The sequence below is a fragment of the Ambystoma mexicanum genome, chromosome 1p (assembly GCF_040938575.1).
Source record: "Ambystoma mexicanum isolate Mex_15411 chromosome 1p, UKY_AmexF1_1, whole genome shotgun sequence".
NCBI lineage: Eukaryota > Metazoa > Chordata > Amphibia > Caudata > Ambystomatidae > Ambystoma > Ambystoma mexicanum.
In genome coordinates, this window is record NC_090921.1 from 897,051,510 (window position 1) to 897,066,784 (window position 15,275).

General features: G+C 40.4%; 1 protein-coding gene across 1 annotated transcript in view; it reads right to left on the bottom strand.

The window, feature by feature from the left end:
- The window catches only part of CDH8 (cadherin 8), a 1,279,274-nt gene that overhangs the window by 186,858 nt on the left and 1,077,141 nt on the right, over positions 1–15,275 (bottom strand). The gene's annotated exons all lie outside the window — the stretch shown is intronic.

Genomic DNA, 15,275 nt, shown 5'->3' on the forward strand with positions numbered 1-15,275 from the left:
ATGTTGTCTTTTGGGGCCCTTGTTTGCATTGTACATTTTTTCTGTTTACTGTAAACCACACAACTAGAAATGTCTCGAAAATGTAGACCACTGTATTTGATTTCTGGAGATTATTTATATAACAATTAATGAGATCCAGACAGATGGATTAGCTATATTCTGTACTCTAGAGGATGGCTGTGTGTTGTCAAAATGGCATGAGTACCCTTCTAAATCCAACGGCCCTTTATCAGCCCAGGTCTCCTCTTGCATGCCAGTATCATGCAATTTAGAAACGCCACAAAATAATGTGTGCTGGCATAACCCTATTTTATGTTACTGGTTATCATTGTTGATTGGCTTTTTGAACTTACATTAGTCATTCTCGGGGTTCAAAGAATCTTAAATGTATTGGACCACTGCCAGGATTCTTGCCCCGTGTTTTTTCCATCCTAAATTAATTTACCCCCGAGCCTCCTCCCTGCATGAGCTTCTATATTAAAATGGGTCACGACCTTCTTGGAAAGCAATATGCTATGGTTAGCCTGGGAGACAAATGTAATGTCTTAAATTGTATGAACAGATACATGCCACCTGCAGCATATGAAAGCCGTGCAATCGTTTGGTTACTTCACAGATATACACCTCTGATCTAGGTGCCTCGTCTCAAACTGGAAACCTTGCATGCAATCATTTCCACTCCTCCTCACTTTAGTCTCAGGCACAACAAACCCCACTATCACATTCTTCCAGGAATGCTGTCGTGATTCCCTGTTTCTGCCATCTCAAATTGGGTTACAAAAAATATATTATTTATCACATCATGGTGCCTTACCAAAAATGTGATGAGCTGTACTGATGGTAATGATTGTTTCGTGAATCACTTTCAATGATAGCACAAGGTTTGCAAGCTACAAAAGCTACAATGCCCCTTCTTAACACATGACAGCCTAATATACACTTGCCTACCATTATGAAATTCGTGCATGCAGGGTAATCATTCATCAGACCAGACCTATGCTAAAAATAGAAACCTGCCAATAGAAATATGAAATTACCTGTTGTTAATAGCCATGGACAAACATACCGTATGGAAATCAACATTTAGGATACGCTTTCCTTAATGAAGCATTCAAGCATCTACATAATATTGACACCCATCTAAATGGTCATTTCTGAAGTCAATCTACTTGAGGGCCTCGCCTGATCACCAATTGAAATTTAGAGGGACTTCTAGACAAGTTACCCTTTACGTATCTGAAACAGCAATGGCATAAAACCATATTGCCACTATTTTTACTCCAGAATCTGTGGCTGACAAAGCAGCATAAGGAGCTGCCTTTCTCTTTCCTAGCTTATTGATATTGAGTAGTGGGAATAATGACTGCACGTACATATTTTGTGCACAAAGCAATCAATTTCAAATCACAGGTAGGACATTGGTGTACTAAATATGTGAGAGACTATAGAAATTCATCATCAAGCAATGCTGTACACTTATCGCATAGGATCCCACCTTTGTGACTGAAGCTCATACAATAATTTGAAAAGGAAAGTACTAGATCCCCACCACTTGCGGAATTTCACCCACATTCCAAATAGCACATAACCCTTAAAAGCCGTGTTCCCCTTGACGAGCAATGCTGACTGATCTTGTGCAACTCACTCTGCCTCTGATATGATATTTTATTTATATTGCGCTCGTACTCAAGTGTTTCAGAGCGCGAAACACTTATGTACTTGTAACTCTTGCCTCATTGCTAATAAACATAAGCACCTTTGTCTGAAGATGTGCCCATAGCTCTTTGGAATATGTGAATAATTAAGTTACATCCGAGTCATCATAAATTATCTATGGGCGAATAATTCCCAAATTAGGGTTTAGCAACTGTTAAGTGAGTTTTCAATATGCAGAAATATTTATAGGGGGAAATCATAGCCCAACACCTTTATATGCATTGCGATTCTTGTAGTACTGAATTTGTAATGGTAAAATCAGGAATATTATTTGCTTCTCGACAAGCATCTCAAGAATCAAATGGGGCACGGTTATTTGTATCTTATTGTAAGGTTTAAGTTGAAAGGTTATAGGACAAACATCCTAGTGACTCCAGTTACTACACTAATAGCATGATGTCAATCCTTTCTTTTCCCTGACACCTGCTCTCCAATGGTCTCTAGAATTAGCATGTTCTGACTATGCTTTTGCACCAATTCCCTGCCTGACAGCAACCATTAAGTGTTCTTTCAACTTGTGACACATTCCATGTAGGCTGGAGTTGCTTAGCTGCTACGTTTAAAATCTGTGCCTTCCCTGCAAAGCGAAATCCATTCCATAGTAGAATATGTTCAATCTAGTTCAGCCATTTAATGCGATATAAAATACGGGTTCCATTACCGTGCAGCACTAAAGGATAAATACTGCCAATGCCGGTAATAATACTAACAGTAGTTTGTAATTTAGACCTAACGTGCAGATGTAATTAAGGCATCAGTAGTCTATGGGAAATAGCTACTGCCCAGCAACAACATCTTCAATCTTTTCCCTGACATTTAGCTAGTTGGATCCCTCATAGGTGACACTATTGTCTCTCCACCTGTCCAAACTGTCTCTGACATAAATTACCAATGTTATTTTCCTTCAATGTAATCATCCTACTGGTCACTACTGTAGTTGCATGCAGTTGCATACTATGGGTGCTAACATATAAGTACATGATGTGATCTTTTAAATGTTATTGTTAATTTTGGGCGAGTAAACCAACAGGTTTAAAGAAAATACAACAGTATCTTCACTATACAACAGCATCTTCACTAACTAGCTGCTCTACATGGGCTCAGATTCCCAAAACACCCATTATATTGCCCTTGCATCTTGCACAATCATTGCATCTTGGTGCATCATTTTCAACTCAACAATGTCTGTGTATGTGTGTATTTAAAATAATGATATACCATTGACTAAGAGTTTCAGACCTGATCACAAACCGGCTTTATTTTTATCCCTGATGTCTGATCTGCGAAGTTAAAATGCCATTTTAGAACCGTTCATAATGCAAGATGTTGTTTATGGCAAATACGGAAACCCTACATGTACAATTCAATTTGTCTAAGCATATTCAGGCAACCCACTGGTAGTCTAAGGTGATGTACCCCTTTACATCTCCTAAAAAACCTCTTCTACACTTGTTAGTATGTTCACTTCATCAGACATTTACTTCTTCTTCTTACCTTCTTACCACTATTTTATCTTCATCTTCACATTGTCAAGATGGCAATAGGTATGGTAAGTTTAGCTGTAAGGTGAGAGTTGGCGGTCAAGGGGCTGAAGAGGGGAAATATCTGTGAGAAAAGAAGGGAAGTTACAGGGTGTCTCCCCTGTAATGACGAAGTGAATGTTAGAAGAGGAAAACGAAAGAAGAAGTAAAAGTATCAAGAGGTAAATTTGACGAAGTGAATGTACGGCAACGTAAATTCAGATGAAGTAAAGACATACATCTGTCTGAGGGAACTGGTAAACTCATTGAATTTCTTCATAACTCTAATGACACTACCAAATTCAATTCCTCCTTAATGACGAATGCTCAAAGGTGGACTCATGCATTTACACATTTCTTTACACCTACAAATATTTGGTCCACTGAATAACAAATGCTATTTTTCTTTCCTTTTGATTAACCAGTCCTCTGTTACCATTCCCCAGGTAGTAGGGACTTGAATTTGGCTAGACACTGATGAACTGGAGTATCGGGCCTGCATTTTTCAAGATGTTAAATATAAGCTCCACCAATGCTCTTTGCCAATATTAATATCTTAGTTGAACCCACATAGTCGAGTAAGATGGTAAACCTACCACAAGATATGCCTGTTGAGCTGCCTGGCAGCCCTGAATCTGTAAGTGTTGTTTCATACATGCCATATTATGCACTGGTCCCCCGAGAGCCATAAGTGCCATACCTGGCTGCCTTCTTGGATAAGCACTGCCCCTTTCACCTGTTGTTTGCATTCCCCATTCCCTCCTTCCTCAACTGCCTCACAGGCAGTGCCAGTGACAAGCCATGAGCATCACTATTAAGCTTTCAGCAGAGTGATGTATAACTGCTAATAGTACTTACATTTGTTCTACTCAATTTGCAAAGGAGGATGGAGAAATATGTCAGCCCATCGAGTAGTGCACCCTTGTCTGAGTGGAAGCTTCTGCCTGTCGGAGATGTGCAAACTGTGTGTGGGAGCTATCCCTTCCACCAAGAGCTATGACTCTCCTCTTATTTGAAAATCAGTCTTTGTCCTTAATGGAGAGGGTTTGTAAGAGCCCAAAGTACTAGGCCACACCGACCCAATATGGTTACACTTAATCTATGAAATTCTATCTTCAGAAGGGGCTTTAGCTGGGCTGAGAGCAACACCAAGCTCAGCACAACACCAACAGAGGTACTCATTTCAACTAGATGAGGCTGCCTGCAGAGGTCAGGGGACCTACATGAACCATTCAGGGTCGATTTACGGGCTGATCACGTGAACCCTGACAAGCATAATTGAGAAACCCATAGAGAGGACTCCTGTCCTGGGATGCCAGGTGAAGGTTTGAAGATAGGGTAGATCTCTGCCCACTTAGGAGTGTCATTCTGCAGCTTGAAGCTCCACTTGCAATCCTCTGTCCAGGTACACACCAGAATAATGTGATTCTCTAGCTTTACTTTTAAGCAATTCCCACCCATAGCAAAGAGTTGACAGAGATAAGGGTCCTTGCTATTATGTATTCTCATTATCATTCTTTATTCCCTGCTAAAGCATTGTTTGCCACTGGTTGCCACAAAACATGCCTCATACAAAGCACAAACACAACATTCAAATTAAACTCAAACACAACACTCCAGTAAAATACCTAATTGCATACATCTCCATTCTTCTCAACTGCCACTCTGCAGTTCACACACATGCAATAAATGAACTCATTTTCACAAACCTTCCAGATATACCCTTTCTTTTTTTATTTTTATTTGTATATGGTTCCCAAGAAACTTTACAAAAGCAAGAAGAAGAATGACATCTATTTTAATTCAAATAAAAATCCAAGGATAAAGCAACTGTTTCTTAATTCCAATTAAACTCTCTTAGAGCAAGACACAGTTAACCCAGCCTAGGTCCAGGGGGGCGAAACAAAGAAAACAAGAAATGCAGGTGCAAAAGCAAACATGGAAGGAGAAAGGTCTAGGTGTAAGTGATAATGATGATATTTTCAAGAACTTGTATTACTTTTATCATCAGGCTTGTCTCATGACCAGATACCAACCTCTTCCAAAACATTTCTGTTAAAATGCCACCAGATCTATCCACACATTTTTGGAGGGGAGCTACACTTGTAGACCGGGTGCCCTCACACTCCATCAGAAGATGAGTTAAAGTCTGCTTCTCAGGATTTTCACAAAACAAACACAATTTTTTAGCGACTTCCCCTGACTCCATTTTGAGAGAACCTCTCTAGTATGTACCAGGTTTAAGCAAATTCTCAGGAAATTATGTCTAAATCTCAAGTCATAGAATTTTTGAGGTATCTTGGTATGCTTCCCAATTTCTTATCTAACACTGAGAGAGAGTTTGCTAGGGCAACGCTACACATAGCATCAATTGTGGTGATACAGTCCATCCGTTCAATTGCTCTTTTAGTTTTTAGAGGATTGGCAACCAGTGTCTCAAAAGTTCTGTCTGAGAGACAATTGCATTAACCATTGTGTCCAGATCAGACAATATGGATGATTTGGAGTGTTCAAGGTGTTCTTTGATGTCTGCATATTGTGTATGTGGTTGTGAAATCTTAATTGACAGAAAGAGAGAAACCAACTTCCAATCCGCTAGGGATCCAAAATACTTAAGCCCCAGTTCATTTCTTAAGCAAAATGTAGAAAGGCCTTGTGGCAGGCCAAGGATCTTCTTCCAAATGAGTCCTTCCCATTTTTGACAGTTTGTCTTCCAGAGTAAGTGTTTAGCCTCTAGCCCATACAGAACCACTGGGTCTACCTTAGCCAAATAGTATTTAATTAGGGGTACTAGTGAGAATTTGCAATATTTAGTGAAACTTTTTTTCATTTGGGATACCAACCACATGATTTTTCCATCTACTTCTGATTCAACCTTCTCAATCGATGGAGATGCCTAAATCACATACCCCAGATAGATCAATTCTTCCACTTTTGATATTATTTTACCATTCAGTGCCCATTGTAGATGGTGTACCTTCTTTCTTGCTTGATTGAAGACCACAATGTTTGACTTCTCTGGGTTGATTGAGAGACGATTGAGTTTAGCGTACTCATCCAGATTGTCCAAGAGGCATTGTAACCCCATTGCTGTTTTATCAAGTAGGACAATGTCATCAGCATGAGCCAACCAACAGATTTTACTATCATTGAATTTTGGGCTGGCCAATGCTGATGACTCCAGTGATGTTCCTGTGTCTGCCAGATAGAGGTTACAAAAAAAGAGGGGCCCCCATACACCCCTTTCTGGCTCCTCTTTCCACCTTAATAAAATCAGACAAGTGACCCTGCTCATCTAATCTCACTTTCAATGTGGTGTCTATGTGTAACTCTACAAGCATTGCCAGGATATGTTCTGGAATCCCCCAGCTCGATAGCTTATTCCACAGATGGTCACTACTTACCTGGTCAAATGCTTTGGAGAGGTCTACCCAGGCCCCATACAATGGGAACTCTCCCTTTCCTCTAGCTTTTTCACTAATGATATTCAGAGCTAACCCATTAAGTGCAGTCGAGATACGCCTCTTAAAGCCTGCCTGAGGTTTAGATAGAATACATGCCTCTTCAGCCCAACTTTCCAGATCTTTTAACAGCAGTTTCATAAATAGTTTACTCTCAATATCAAGGATGGCGATTGGGCGATAGTTTGCTGGGTTCACCCAGTCAGCCCCCTTGAAACATGGGATAACTATAGCTGTTTTCCAGGAGGGAGGAAACACTTTCCTTTTCAGGATGTCAGGCAGAGCAAATTTAACAATGTGGACCATAGTTCTACATTGTTTTTAAGAACTTGGTAGGTCAGCCCATTTTCGCCAGCCGCTCTGGACATACATGATTTAATTATGAGCTCTGCTATCTCTTGTTCATCGAAATTCAATAACCATATACCCTTTCTTACAGAAACATGGGTCAAACCCCACCACAGATCTTTTATCTGACACACTTCACCTGCATTATCTCATCCACAACAGAGGCCACCCATACAAACAACATGGTGGTATTATATAGAGAGTCACTGACAATTAGCAACCCAGCAAATCCCTTTACACATCCTTGAAGCACTCTCTCGCACTTGCTCCCCTTCAACCCACAATACCTCACCTTTCTACAACTCATTTAGCACTTCCAACACAACATCACATCTTCCACACTGACTGGACTGAATTCCCAACCAACAACCACAGCTCCCACTGCATCACTATATATATTGGCAATGTCCACCCTCATAGTTATCATTCAAGCAGAAACCCCACGCTAAATAGTATTCTCAATCCACTCTCCCGCTATGACTGCACACAGCTCAGCACCTATAAACTCACTCTGCAACATAAGATCCCCCCACCTGCCACATAACCCATTCACCCCCAGCCAGAAACAGTTCACAGACACAGTTGTGGCAACATTCATACCACTGCCTCCTCCCCACACTGCAAAACCATCATCACACAATCATTTGACAAAATTTCCCCCCTCAAACTACAAATACCCAACAACCACCAACACAAAACCATGGTTCAGTAGCTCCCTCATCTCTATCAAGCAGGAGGCCAGAAACCTAGAAACATCTTGGCAAAAGAACCCATATGCCAACACTAAAACGCCGCTCAAACTCTGCCACAACAAATAAAATACAGCAATACACATTTGAAAAGCCACCCATTACCTTCAAGAACTACAAACAGCCATCTGTTGTATACAGAAACAGTTCAATATTGCCAAATACATCTCAGAATAACCATCCACACCTTCCACACCACATCACCTGAAGAATGCAACTCCCTTGTATACTACTCCAACTCCAAAATACACATTAGGCCTACCCTTCCTTTCTGCTCTCCCGCTGCCACGCCCTAGTCCCATACATTCCAATGAATGAGACACCTTCCAACCCATCCACGCAGACACCCTCATAACCCTTAAAACCAAAACAAAACCCTTTACATGTTTTATTATTTGTAGGTTTTGATTTTTAATCCTGTAAGGAAATGAAAGCAAACACAAGCAGAAGAATGCTGTCTCAGATTGTCTTTTGGATCATGTATAAAAGGCTGTGCTTTTCATCCCATATTGGACTATTTTTCCATTTTAATAAAGATTTACTGGATTATTTTGTGTAACACAAAAATGTATTGTTGTGCTTTGTAATTTAATGTAGAATACAACTTTTATTTTAGATGAGCTTGCACATGTGTTTCAGAGGCTGCAGCTCACAATTTTTTAAAATTGAACTGTTCTTTCTTTGCATCCTTTTTAAGATAGATTTCCCTATAGCATGCATCATCCAGACAGTGGGCATGTTTTGTTTTGGTATTTGCATATTGTCTTTCCCCTTTCACATGGCTTGCAGGTAAAGACCGATGGTCTGGCGGGTTGCCCAGAGCGATGTCAGAGGTCAAGATTAATTCTAAACCTTCCAGCCATTACCTCTTTTGTTTTGATATCATCTGATTGGCTGCCAGATAGAGGAAATATTGGGCAGCATGAAAGTCAGCACAAATGGCCCAGCCAGTTTAACTACATTGAACATTTGCTATGACAAGAGAAAACAGGAGTTATACATTTTCTTGAGCTGGAAGGAATTCATGTCAGATGTTCTGTATTTGGTCAGATAAATTGGAGCTGCCATGCAATCTGAACGGAAGGTCCTAAAGTCTTAACAATAATATATTCTGCTGAATACAACCTATTTTGTATTTATATTTGTAATTATGTAAATTAGCCAAACAGTATTTATTTATATATCCTTTTGTATGTGCTGGAGTGTTCCTTATTCTGTGCTGTAAATGGAATGTGTGTGTAAAGGTATCAGAGCAGAAAATACAGACAATTGTAGCACAAATATCCCATATTGTGCCAAGAACAGACTAGCATCATTTAATTTGCCTGATTGATAACATGTGAGAAACATCATGTTTTAGACGGTTAAAATAATTTATTGCAGACATCTCCTAGTAGACATAATATCATAATTGGAGGGTAACTTGTTATAAAAGTTACTTCCATCAGACCTCTTCATTAAAATGCCCAATGACTACAGATGGGTTGGTTTAGTGTGATGTCACTTTTGGAACACTGTCAAATAACATACATTGACCCATTAGATTACAACAAGGATACACACTTTCAAGGGGTGTGGTTCTGCTACATAAAGCCGGTCAAGTGGCACAGCGAGTAGAGCGCTCGCTTTGGCATCAGTGCAGATCTTGCTAACGCAGGTTCGAATCCCGGAAGGGCCAAACTCAGCCTTTCATCCTCCCGAGGTTGATAAATGAGCACTACACACCGCGGGTAATACTAAGCGGCACTCAGATACCTGAGGGTTCATACCGCTATATAAATGTGAAATTATTATAAAAGTTAAAACCCATACATTCTTGAGATACTCACTCACTCATTAATTGAAGAGAAGAAGGAGAGAAAGAATAATTGATAAAAACAGAAATAAAAATAGAATAGATTGCTTGCTTTTTGGACCCATTTTATGCATCACTTTTAGAGATGATTACCTTGAGATAAAGACCCTTCAGTGGAAATATCATCAGACAGGTCCCAATACAGAAATCGGGGGACACAGCTGTGGAGGGAAGCTGACAGTGCTTTGTGGACTGATGCCTACCTGTTCCAGAGGTTGAGAGTTAAACCTGTTTGTATGTGCATGCCCACCTGTCTGTGAGACAGCCACATGAAACTCCAATGTAGGTAAAATGACAAGGGGAAATATAATTCTAAAGGGATGCGTACTCTAAAGGGAAGTAGAATATTCCTGACCCCTTTAATTTGCAAGTACTAATGGTTGGGGGTATGTACATTGACTGTACATTCCTGGAAGGGAAATATTTCAGATGTATATAGGCTTCTGGAATTATATATCTGCTAGTCTAGGTTCTACCATGTGTATACAAGGAGATCCCTTGCTCATTCTCTGTGTGAAGACATGTAGCACAGAAGAAGTATTTTAGGAGTGAAAAGGGCCATACCTAGATCAATTATATAATTTAAGGGATTACTTTGGGGCTAAAAAAAATGGAAAGGGTGATTATTCATTAACCATTTTCCTGCCTTTAGGTTGTCCATTAAAAATGACAAATGTACACATGAACATATTATTTTAACAGAAACACCACTGAAGGAAATTTAGCAAACATACATATTGAACGCACATCTTTTTTTTTTTTTTTACAAGTGATTTATATGCAGGGAAAGTCAAGGAGCCGGTATTTCAACTGAGTTTTCTAGAACACTGTTTATCCATTGAACAAAGAGGGATGGAGGTAACTGGGGTATCTATTTTCAATAAGAGGGGGCATAGAGGGATTTAAATAGGCTGGAATGTGTGGGTTTAATTTGTTTTTTTAACACATGAAAGCCTTCTCCTACACCCTTGTGATGCATTTTTCAACCTATTGTGCATGTGCACCCTGGGTAAATAAAATGTAGATGTGTTGATGTGTGTGTTTTACAAGTCCACATTCAAATAAACCTAGTATAGAAAAGTGATGTGACCAGTGAATTGATTCTTCTTCTTTGAAATTCTTTGAAATCACTTTTTACATTAAATTGAATTATATAGATGCATAATGCGTGTACATTTAAATTGATTCAATTATTTATATTTCATTATTAAATAGACCTTCTGTGCAACCCTGTGTGTTTCTTGTCCCGAAAGAGGGGCAAAGCTTTAGGGTTATCAGTATTGTTAAATTGGGGGTCCAAGGTTCATAAAAAGTAAGTACCTTATTAAACAAATGATGAATGTGTGCAACTGATTTGGAGTGGTTGGAGTGGTTGGAACATTCCCCTGAAATAGATGTTACTCAATTAAAAAATCCTAAAAAACCCACCTCCAGTTACACTCAATTGATTCACCACCCTGGCTCCTCACTAACTCATTATAATCAATTCCTTTCTCCCACATGGTACTATCCGGTCTGCTCTAAAAACTGGACAAATCTCATTGCTCCTCCAAAAACAAAACGTCATCCCATACCACAGCATAATAATGGTTCTACCCAGCTGCAACAATCCATCACCACAAACCACCTACTCAAACCCTTTCAATCTGGCTTTTGACCTGGACACAGCACCAAGACAGAATTGTACAATCGGACCAAAAAAAAGGTCAGACCGTACAAAAAAGTCAAAAAAATGCTACCACCAAAGGTTCGAACACCAAAAGTTTGAACCTTTGGTGGTAGCATTGTAGGTAAGTATAACAAAAAAGACTGCAGGGGCTGTGGGGGTGTCCCCCGCGACTCCTCGTTCACTATATTGTGTGGTATAGTGAGCGTGGGTTTCAGGGACATCCCTGCAGCTCCTGAACAAAAAAGAAAAAGGACCCTGCAGCTCCGGTTTCCGATCACGGAAGTGAAAGGGAACTGGCACCGCAGGGACTCAGCATGTGAAAATGGTAAGTAGGGTTGTTTATGTTGGGGGTGTGGGTGAGGGTGTGAGTGGGGGAGTGTTGTCGGTATGTTGTGGGTGTGGATGGGGGTGTGGGTATGTAGGGGTTTTCAATGCGTGTTTGCATGGGAAATGTGCAAACCTTATGTGGTTCGCACATTTCTCATGCAATTTTTCCATCGCTGACTTTCCCGCGATGGAAAAATCACGCAGATCCCACTGAGATGGCTGCACTTCACATCCCTGATGAGCTTCACATCACTGACAAAGGGCAAACAGCACTACTATACTCTGGGACCTCTCTGCAACCTTTGAAATCATTAACCACACCATTCTATCCCACAAGATACAGCATTGAAGTACTGTCCTCAACTGGTTCACCACTTTCCTTACTGCCAGGGCGCACTTTGTCTCCATGCCCCATTTTTGATCATCCAACTCCACCCCAGTCAAATATGGGGCCTGCCCAGGCTATTTCCTGTCTACCCACTTCTTCATACCTATATGTTGAAACCCGTCGACAGACCCTTGACAAACACAATATCGAGTCCTATTAATTTGCAGATGACTCACAAATATACTTCCAAATCTCAACCCCATCACAACTCCACATCCTCAAAAGCTGTCTCTCTTCAATCACCACCTGAATGGCCATTCATGTTCTCAAGTTCAACCCTTCCGAAGCAGAATACCTCCTCATCTGGCCCCCAGACACAAACCCAATCTCGCCCCCTGTATCTAAGAACTCACCATGGACACCCCACACATATCCCTTCCACATATGTCAAATGGTGTGGCTTCACCATAGACTCCCACCAATCCTTCACACACGAAATAGCTGGTGTCATCAAAATATGCAACCTTCAACTTCATCTCCTACGAGAGATCAGAAGCATCCTTCTTCCTGATGACTTCTGCACTGCACTGGTTCTTTCAAAGCTGTACTACGGCAACACTCTCCTCCCTGGACTCCCCAGCAGAACACTTGCCCTCATGAAATCCCTACAAAATACGGCAGCGAGACTCATCCTCCACCTGCCAAAACATTTACACATTACACCTTATCTCGCCCAGCTCCACTGGCTCCCCCTACCCAAAAGAAGAAATTCAAACCCATCACCCACACAAACACCAGAAAAGCAAGCCAGCATCTCCAACACATTCCACTCTGCAAACTAATATGCACACAAAAGGACAAATTCACCCACTGCACACACAGAACATGAAGCACTCTACCTCTTCACATCTGCACTGCACCTGCCAACACCATTTTCAGTAAGAGCCTCAAAACAAACATGCTTCCCTCTATTGTGGCGGCTCAGAACCATTTGCCCCACCTCCTTTCCCACCATCTCACCAATAAAAAGCACCACCCTTTGAAAAAGGAGCGACCTGCCACCTTGGCTGTTCCCGATCCCACATATAATGAAATCATTGTTGACAAAATTGGTAAAGTCAGATATAGGATCATCAATGGCATAATGGGTGCCCTGCTCACCCTCTCTGCAAGAATGCAGCACCAAGGGCACAATAACTATGTACAATTATCTAGATCCATTGCCAACAGGCCATGGCAAAAGCTAAGCCTTGCAGACAATGTCTCCAGGGGTTTTGCACCTAGCATATATGACCAAAGTGTATTCCTTGAGATCTGTAACCTAGAGAAGTGCCTTAAAGAAGACTGATCAGATACTCTCTGGTGGACAGCCCAGGGGGAGGAGCAGTGTGCAAGGCAGAGTGGCTGAAGGGCATGGCAGAAAAAGGTTTTGAATCGCTGACTACTCTCACAATATTCCTCACCTATCATGCAGCTTGTGATGTTAGATAACTAACATCATGAACAAAATTAACTTCATATACTACTTTGTCACCGTTTATTAGCTTAAACTTTGTTATTGTTTTCTGCAAAATGTGAGGTGTCCATCAATCTTGTATTGCTCTTTTGAATCCCAAACACTATTCTGTCAGTTTTGTCTGGCTGGCATGTCTTACTGTTTATTTAACCTCTATTGTGATTCTGTTCTTGGACGAGTAACATGGCAACTTTACCCTATCTAAATCCTTTCCTTTTATCTTATTTTTAATGACGGATTCTCGTTGCTCACTCTAATGCCATGTGTTTATATAATGCCTCCTCTTCTTTCACTGAGTAGAATGGAAACTATAAACTTTGTGGAATTGTTTCCTGTAAGGATCCTCTCACTTCCTGGGCCCATGGGAACATTTGTTACAGTGCAATCTCTGTAGTGTGCAGAATGTGTGACCCTCCACAGATGCAGGAATTCAAATTGAATAGGAGGAGAGGGAAAAAATAATTAGGCAAATTAATTGTCAGAGACAGTAAGACACAATGGACCTAATTTAGAATTGATTACATGAAGGTCCTATTCCCATGGAGCTAACATCAAAGTGTAATTAAATCTATCTTCAATGCAACCAGAACGAGTTGTATCCTTTACACATCTTTATAAAGAAAAACTGCATCTCTCTATTCAATAACATATTAGACATTATGGGATAACACCGTAAATGGAATTATAAGGCTGGTCTAACGTTAGTTGCTAAAATTAGCTGATTGGAATGTATTTAAATTGTGATGTCATTGTAATGGTTCTGCTTTAAGGATACATCCTTGCAAACCTTAGCTCTTTATCTGCTTCATCCTTTTGGTCTGTTAACAAATAGTTGACATGGTTTGGGTATGAAGTTTGAATGATTGAGTTTACCAGTGGAAACAACGTAAAGGATATGTGATACTTTTACAAAAAGTGTGGCTTAAGAAAAAAAAAACAACACACAACATTGAGTATACAGATCCAAAAGAGGTTTTTACATTTAGTATTTAGAATGGGAGAAATGTGAGGCCACAAAATGCTGTGACAGCACATAAGAATGGTGCATGTTTTAACACAGACTGATCCCTGCCAGCTTTATTTATATAAATGGGATTGCCATCTGGCAAGGGTGTGAAATGATGGGGGTATATCCACCTCTGAAGGGGCGGTCTGCTAACTAGGCCCCAATTTAATCAAACTCAATGCCAACAGTATAGTTTACAACTGTGCCAAGCTCCATTAGTATTATGATTAGTATCATAGTATCAGATCTTCAGTGGCACAGAACAGGGTCTAAGGTCACATGTGCACTTTGACTGCTGCTATGATAGCCAAGTCCACTTGTTTAGGGTGGGGGTACTAGGCCTGACCCCTTGTTGTGCTCAGGTATATCTATGCTTGGTTTGGAGTGTAGTTACTGGCTGTGTACTCCCCCAAATGAAATAGCTATATGACTCATCCCAGCCCCAGAATTGGTGAAACATGTTAACACGACATGGGTATGTTCAATCTTGAAATTAAAACTTGCTTAGTTAAAAGATGTAAGCTGCACATCACTTATTAGACTCATTAAATGAACAATATACCGTTCTAGGTTTGTGCTGAAAAAGGGATTTGCATTTCTGGCTGGTGGATATTTGTATGGATGGGTCAACAAAGATTTCCATATTGCCGGTCCTTTTCTGCAATGCACAAGTGGGCTAAGCAAGATAAAACACTTGTGTTTATGAATCATCAACTGAACGTTTTCTATTACTTACAATTCAGTATTCTTAATCAATGTTCCTAGTGACACATGCTAGCC